We start from the raw sequence: 8130 nt of genomic DNA, 5'->3' as shown, positions 1-8130 counted from the left end.
AAGCAAACACCGAAGCCAGCACCTAGCCCCGCACCCACGCCTGCTCCTCCACCAGCACCTCGTCACACGCGGCTGTTGACAGCGGTGCCACCGCCTGACCCAGCCACCGAACCGCAGCCAAAGAAGGATGACTTCCAGCGATGCCGATTATGTGCTCCCTACCATGCACTGCGTGTTTGTCGTGTCTTCCGGGCAATGCAACTTGGGCAGCGATACCTTGTCGCACGAGCACATGGGTTTTGTACCAATTGCCTTGCATTGTCCCACCAATGCAAGGAGTGTTCGTCAGCCGCAGCCTGTAGAGTGTGTGGACATCTACACCACACACTTTCATCAAAGCTCGATGCGCTCCAAACCGCCAAAGCAGCGCCACGGAGGCAGAAAGCGCATGCCACCACCGAAGCAGCGCCGTCCAACCAGTAGTCGCAAGAAGTCAACCACTAAAACTACTAAATTCTTGGTACAAAACGCGATCCGTACGCTGAAGGAGGTCCAGAGCAGCCTAGCCGCTTAGTGCGCCTAGAGGGGGCAGGATGTTCAAGCGAGGCCGCCGTAGTTAGCTTTTAGATTTGTAAAAAATGCTTAACTTGTAAAACACATTTACATTTTCATAACCAACCTGTTTTGAAATGAAATTTCCATTATTATTCATTTAAATGAAATATCGTAAATGAAATAAGAAATGTTAATTAGTATCACATGGCAACATCGGTGTCAGCATAATTCAGCACTTTGACATAAGTATACAGACTCAGCGCTATATGTATACGTATGTATGCAGATACATAAAAACATAAAATTTTCTTGCATTCAATTCAAATTCGTCCAAAAATCGTGATCTCACTCGCTTTTGTGCTCCACCGACTGTGCCCTATGTTCGCTAGTTTTTCCTTCTAAAACGCATTATTGAAATAAACTTTGTATTTAAATCGAATCGTTTGGCGTGTCGTTTTTTTGCAAGGTGTAAAGTATTTGCTGCAGTACTTGTGGAAGCAGAAATAGTGCAAACCAGATTTCCGCGCGTGCGTTCTAGTGCTCCGCCGAGTTCATCGCCGCTGTTCGGTTAATCAACCATCGCCACAAGCCAATTCCAGCACCGACCGGAATTGCCCAGCTTTACAACTGGGTCCACCGCCTGCACGCAAACACCCACAAACCACCCAGTGGTCTAGCTGACCGAAAGTCCAGCATCCGCCTGCCAGCCTACCATTCGTCCAGCCGCCAACGCATCTTCCAGGCACCAGCCAATCCGCCAGCCGCCCAGTCGAAAGTCGCTTCATCAGCCGCCCGCAAGCTCATCTGTTGGCATTCGACCACCGCTACAGCACCCAATCATCAACCATCCATCCAACTGCTCCTCAAACTAAGCTACAGCCCACACGGCTGTAAAACTAGCAACGACTTTAAGGTTATGTGCTCAGGGATATTGACTGAAGTGATTCAAGTTATGGAAGAGCACGTATGTAAAGATTGGATAACCATTAAATACACTGAAGAGGAGAAACGAAAATCAAAAATCTACTTTTTTGAGAAAAGTGGTATACCAGGAGTAGTAGGTTGCATTGACGGGACTCATATAAAAATCGTTGCACCTAAAAAGGAGCTTACACATTTTTATTATAACCGCAAAGGATATTTTATTTTGAATACAATGATAGTAAGTGTTTCGAAAGAAAATCCTTTGGGAGTTAGTTACTTATTGGTTAAATTTTTATTTATTTTCATTACAGGTCTGTGACAATGCAATGAGAATTCGCTATATCAACGCAAGATATCCTGGGGCAACACACGATGCTGCGGTGTTCATTATGTCGGCTTTCCAACAACTAGAAGATGACCATCGTAACGGCGATCGGAATATTTTATTAGGTACATGTTGAAATATGTGGCACATTTGTATGATTGGTTAATGAGTTTATAATCTACAGGAGATGCAGGGTATGCCTTAGAGCCCTATTTACTTACTCAATTCTCTTGAAAGTATATTTAACAAGCGACATTCTTAAGGCAGGAACATTGTGGAACGCACGATTGGGGTGCTTAAAACTCGATTTAGGTGCTTGTTAGAGGCTCGTGCGCTCCACTATGAACCAAATAAAGCCACACGAATAATAAATGTCTGCGCAGCTCTGCATAATATATGTATTTTTTATAATGCTGAATTTTTGGATGAAGAAATCAATAATAATAGAGACCAAGAAAACCATTATGGAGTTCAGGATAGCATACCTGTTGAAACTGGGCATATAAATGAAGAAGCCGTAGAAATAAGAAATACCATTTTACAACAAATGCAACTTCAGTAACTTGTATTCATATATAAAGCTTAACTTAACATTTCGGTATAATTCAAAATCTTATAATTCAGGTCCAGGTTGACTTCAAGCTTAAAGTAAATAATTTAAATTTATCCTTATATTATTGAGTTCAGATTTTCTTTTTGCAACTCCAACAGCTGCACTTTTAATTTCAGTTTCTCTACCCAATTTTTGCTTTTATTTACAAGATCTTTTTTAAGAAGTTTTAGCTTTACCTTTTTTAATTTAAGTTTTTCTTTTTCTAAGTTAAGTTTTTCTTTTTCTAAGTTAAGTTTTTCTTTTTCTAAGTTCAGTCTTTCTTTTTTAAGCCTGTAAGACTTTCTTGTAAAACCCTCAATATACCTAAGGCTATCTTTCATTTCGTTCGAGTTCGCTTCCATCGTTTCAAAGTGTTTTGATTGTATTTCAACTTGTTTTTCAAGCAACGCCAATATTTTATTATTTTGAGCACAGTTCGTTCTTCTTTGCCTTGAAATGTGCTGTGGTTTCAGAACTTCGGACTCCTGGGTTCCGTGCGTTTCAGAATCTTCCAAAGCTATCTCTATTGTATCACTAGCTAAGATTACCTGCTCATAAGTGATTTCTGCCGATTGATCTCGTGAAATGCTGATCCCGACCTCTTTACCTGGAGGATTGACACAAACATCGTATCGTAAAAAGTTCACCACCGCTTCCTCCAGCGGCGTAAGTCTAAGGAGATTGTTTGGGCCCCACCAGTTGCTCGAAATTCTCCTCTATTTTCAGATATTTTCTTTTTTGTTTTACTTATTAAATCTGTCCAAACCTACATCAAAATATGCCACATTATTTTATTCGTTACAGCTCGTATCATAATTTATTTTACCTTTAACCACTTTTATCACGAACGGATTGGTGGCCCCAAGCTGTTGAGTTCCACTGAAATGGCTTCCTATCTTGGTTTTGCCCGAGACTCCGCAAATTCCTTTCCCTATATCCTGGTTCTCCTGCATCAGCTCGACCAACCGCGCAAGTTGCCTTTTATTACTAACAATTTTTGATCTGTAATTTGGACATATACATGTATGCTAAAATTTTGTATAACTTCCAGTTCAATTAACTTACTTTTTATCCATTATACTTGTATAAATTTTGTAAACGAAAACTCCAGCGACTCAGAAATAGCAATAGAAAGATGAGCGATTAAAAACTATTCAAAGTCGCTTATTGAGCGACTAGTCGACACTCATAATAGCATCGATAGTCGATAATCGCTTAATAGTCGATTAACTACTGCCAGTCGACACTCGCAATAGGGGTGAAAATTCACTTAATATACAAGAGTGTCCCTGGGCTACAGGCTGCCATTGGGATGCCTCTCTTAAGCACAGAGCAGTGAGCGGAGCCATCTGCTTTCCTACCAAATCCAGTCCAGATAGCGTTCAGAGCATCGTTTGGGACGGTTCCATTCGGGCGCCATTTAGCTCTGGTGGAGGCATTTTATACCTTCTCGTTAAGAGGACGAGCTCCACTTTGCTTGAGCTAACGCTCAGGCTACAGCGGGTAGACCACTTGGATACATCCCGAAGCGTTCGCTTCATCAGCTCGCATAGCGTTTGCGGAAACTTTCCCCTGAAAGCGATCGCAATGTCGTCGGCGTATGCAACAACTTTTCCTCCCCCCAAATCCGTTCCACATAAGTGCGTGTTAACGGTCAGGCCCCACAGAAGTGGAGAAAGAACACCTTCTTGCGGAGTGCCCCTCTTCAAAAGCCTCGACATCTCGCACGCTCCCAGCCTCGCCCTCACCACTCTGCAGCAGAGTAACTGACCGATAAACTCCACCAGTGAGTTATCCACTCCTAGGGCCCTCGCGGCGTCAGTAATAGCCTCCGTTGTTGAAAGCGCCTTCAATATCCAAGAAGGCTACGAGACGTTCCCACGACAGTCGGGTCTACGTAACCGGAATGACCCAGATTTATACCTGGCCAAGGACTGTCACTCCAGCATCACTCCCCATAACCTTTTTGGGGAGTTTGTATGCTGCTACAACAACAACAACAGAAGTCTTTAACGCTGAAGGACTTCTCGATATAAGCTACCAGACTATGAAGTGCGGTCTCCGTCGATTTACCTTTACGGTACGCATTTTGGTTATCAGACAGTAGACGACTGTCAATGGTGTCAGAAAGGAAGCTGCTAACAATCCTTTCAAGTTCTGAATCGCAAAGGAGGAAAGGCTGATGGGCCTAAGGTCCTTCGGGTTAGTATGTGGAACCTTTCCGGCCTTTGGAGTAAAGACGACCGTGACATTTCTCCATGCCAACGGTATGTGATTAAACTTGAAACATGCTTTGAAAATACTTAGAAGCCATTTCGCAGACACATCCAGTGTCTTAATTAGTTGTGCAGGTATTATACTATCTGGTCCTGCAGTTTTATATGGTTTAAAGATTTGTATTGCCTATCTGACTCTTTCTTTCGAGATGGGTATGTTGGCTGCGTAGGAAGAAGTTACAGAAGGGAAGTTTTCCCCTACAACTATGTTACCAAGATAGTGGGTATCTAGAAGTAGCTCAAGGGTTTCCTGTTGAGGTCCAGGATCAATCGTGCTTTTGTAAGATGAATATCAGGTTAGGAGATCTGGAGAATTTTCCGTAGTCTGGAAGCTTCGGAAACATGATCGATGCCACTACAGAAAACTCTCCACGAAGATATATTTGCTTCCCTTAGAGCTTTTTATAGGCCCGGAGTAAGCGCTTCTACTCCTGCCATTAAAGCTCACAGCTAAGCCTTTTGGCCTTATTGAATTGCTTCCTGCAAGATTTGCGAAGCGAGTCTAACTCCCGCGACCACCAGTGCGGTTTACGTTTACCACACGGTCTAGGGTCAGGGCACGCCTGGCCAGGTCTGAGCAGGTCGAGGTAAATACGTTGACCATGTTTTCTAGATCCTCGGTACTTTCATATAGCGATGGTCAGAAAATGAGGGTTCATCTAGAACCCGCCAACCCTCGACCATCTCAGTTAAGCATTCAGTGCATAAATTTATACCTAATATTTCCTTACGGTTTTTAGTAATGAAGGTGGGCACCCTCCCTTTATTGCATATAAGTAGGTTTGTTATTAAGAGGTAGTTGAAAAGTGGCTCACCCCGATCATTTATATCTGTGCTGCCCTACTGGACGTGGTGGGCATCCGCATCGCTTTCAATCAAAATGTGATCGTTTTCTTTGCTTGAGATACTTCAATCTGCTTTTGCCAAAATGCAGGCTCTAATTTTACCTTTGCCACGTTCTAAGAACAGCTCAAGCCCCGTGGCACTCAATCCACAAACCCTTGAGTTGCAAACCCACGGTTCCTGGATTAGTGCCAACTCAACATTGCCTTTGAACAGACGTCATAGAAGAGCGGCTGCTTTAGATTTGTGGAGGTTGATTTGCAGTACTCTCATCTGAGGTATCTACCACCCCCTCTATCGCTACGACGGTTACTTCAGCCTCGCACTCCCCGTCACTGTAAAGCATTTCTTTCCCCGCAAACACCCTACGCGTTGTTGATGCGTAGTTTGATTGAGAGGAGTCATTGCTCTCAGCGTCGGAGAGCTCTGTCTCGGACTCCGGTTCGGGTGCCTCAATGTCCGTGTCCATTGCTGCACCCGAACTGGAGGCGCGATGAGCGTCCCCGCGATAAATCCTAATTATGACCTCGTCGAGGCTTGCCGCTTCTCCAAGAGCTCAAGTGGCTCCTTGTTTAGGGACAAATCCACTTGTCTTAAAGGGCCATCAGCGTCCTCGACTCGGATGACCCTCCAATCACTCGTCGGAAGGGCTGGGTTCATCAATTGAAGAATCCATAGGATGCTCTCTGGTGCCGAAGGTGTCGTCGGTACCCAAGCCCTTGCTCTTGGTCTGACTGGAATGTCCTTCCAGTATACGACCTTCTACCTAGCCCCTGGATAGACAGAGCCTATCTTTGCAACGGCGGACATGTACAGCGCCACCGATCTTGGGTCCTCACAGAGTTGCCCTACAAAATAACTAAACTATGCAGCGGCCTTAAACTTGCCCTGAAAAACTTGTAGTTTAAGCTTAGTTCGATTACCAAAACTGAATTTAGTTCAATAAAGTGATGACTCAGTCGCAAAATGGCTCCTCGGCCATGCGGTCGAGCAATCGTAATTCGTCATAAAAGAAAAGTAATGAAATCGTTCGTGAGTTAAGTCGTTTTATTGCATACTAGCAAATGCCTGGCTTGCTTCGTGACGCCTTATAAGAACTTTTGCGTTGACCAATACAAAAATAGTGTTGCTATGAAAAAAACAGTTTGTAAGGTAAAAATTATTAGTCAATGTTATTGTGGCTTATTAACATTTTATTTTTAATATTTAACTTCTACCGCTTAGACTTTGTTGCCTTTTCTATTTTTCCTAATAAACAATCGTGGTACAAAGCTCAATAAAAATATCAAAAATAAAATGTTAATAAGCCACAATAACATTGACAAATACATAGTTTAGGAAGAGCCTGCCTGAAATTATACAAAAAAGCAAATAAGCAAATGGATGTATAGAATTGACAACAACAACTACGCTGTCGAGTCTAAATAGCAGAAAATCAGCTGCACTTGATAGTAGTTGGTTGAATAAGGAAAATGAATTAGCAACAAGAGTTTACGGGATGTATATAGCTCAGTGGTTAACGCTTCTGACTTTGAACATCGATTACGCAGAGTCGATCCCTGCTGAAGTCTAGTAAAATAAGTCTGATGAGGAGATGTGGTGATCTCCGAAATAGCTGCTATAACTTCTACCGCTTAGACTTTGTTGTTTTTTAAATTTTTCCTAATAAACAATCGTGGTACAAAGCTCAATAAAAATATTAAAAGTAAAAATTATTAGTTTAGGTTGAAAGGAGAGAAGAGCAGAACTTTGCTTACTCATAGGCCAAGAATAATAGCTCTGAAATAACATTTGGGTTAAGTCCTAATCTGCTTCGATGCTATGAGCTCTTATTTCCATCTGTGAGATATCTGCATTTACAACGATATAGACATAGTGCAGCGAATTAAAATTCAGCGGCTCCGCTGGCTTGGCCATGTCGTTCGGATGGACAGAAACGCTCCTGCTCTGAAAATATTCAACGCGGGGGCGAAGAGGAAGGCCTCCTCTGCGTTGGAAAGACCAGGTGGAGAAGGACTTGGCTTCACTTGGCATTTTCAATTGGCGTCAGTTAGCACAGAAGAGAAATGACTGGCGTGCTGTTTTGGACTCGGCCAAAATCGCTTAGGCGGTTACAGCGCCAAATAAGAAGAAGAAGAAGAGATATCTGCAAGCAGTGTTGCCACAAAAAATTTCCAAATTCCGCAAAAACAAACGAAAAATCCTCAAAATCCGAACAAATGACTCAAAATTTTCTTATTACAAATATGAGTATTGTGTACTGCTTACTATTTACAGGTACTTACAGCCCGATTCTGTGCACTTGATAAATTTTTATAATCTTTATAATTTGTCCATTTTTTACTATTTATCAAGAATTTGTATTCTAGCACAGAAATTAAAAGCTCTTTTCTTGATAAATTATCAAGATTGAAAACAGGGACCGCAAATAACGATTACTTTTGAAATTTTCTACTCAAAAAATCACACTGAAAGAGATTTGCTGCGTGCATAAGGAGTACACCAATATATTTCTTACTACTCGGAATACCTTCAGCGGTACTGATCTTTATTTTTTAAATTTTACTTATAAAAATCAAGTTTAAGCACTATTTTTTGAGTTTTATTTTTTACTCAGAAAATAATCGTTATGTTTTGATTTATATTTTTTGCTCGGAAAATAATGGTTACGTTTT

This window comes from Rhagoletis pomonella, unplaced genomic scaffold (genome assembly GCF_013731165.1).
Source record: "Rhagoletis pomonella isolate Grant_MI unplaced genomic scaffold, Rhpom_1.0 Rhpom_scaffold_00009, whole genome shotgun sequence".
NCBI lineage: Eukaryota > Metazoa > Arthropoda > Insecta > Diptera > Tephritidae > Rhagoletis > Rhagoletis pomonella.
The sequence above is the reverse complement of the archived record's forward strand: the minus strand, read 5'-3'. Positions refer to the sequence as shown.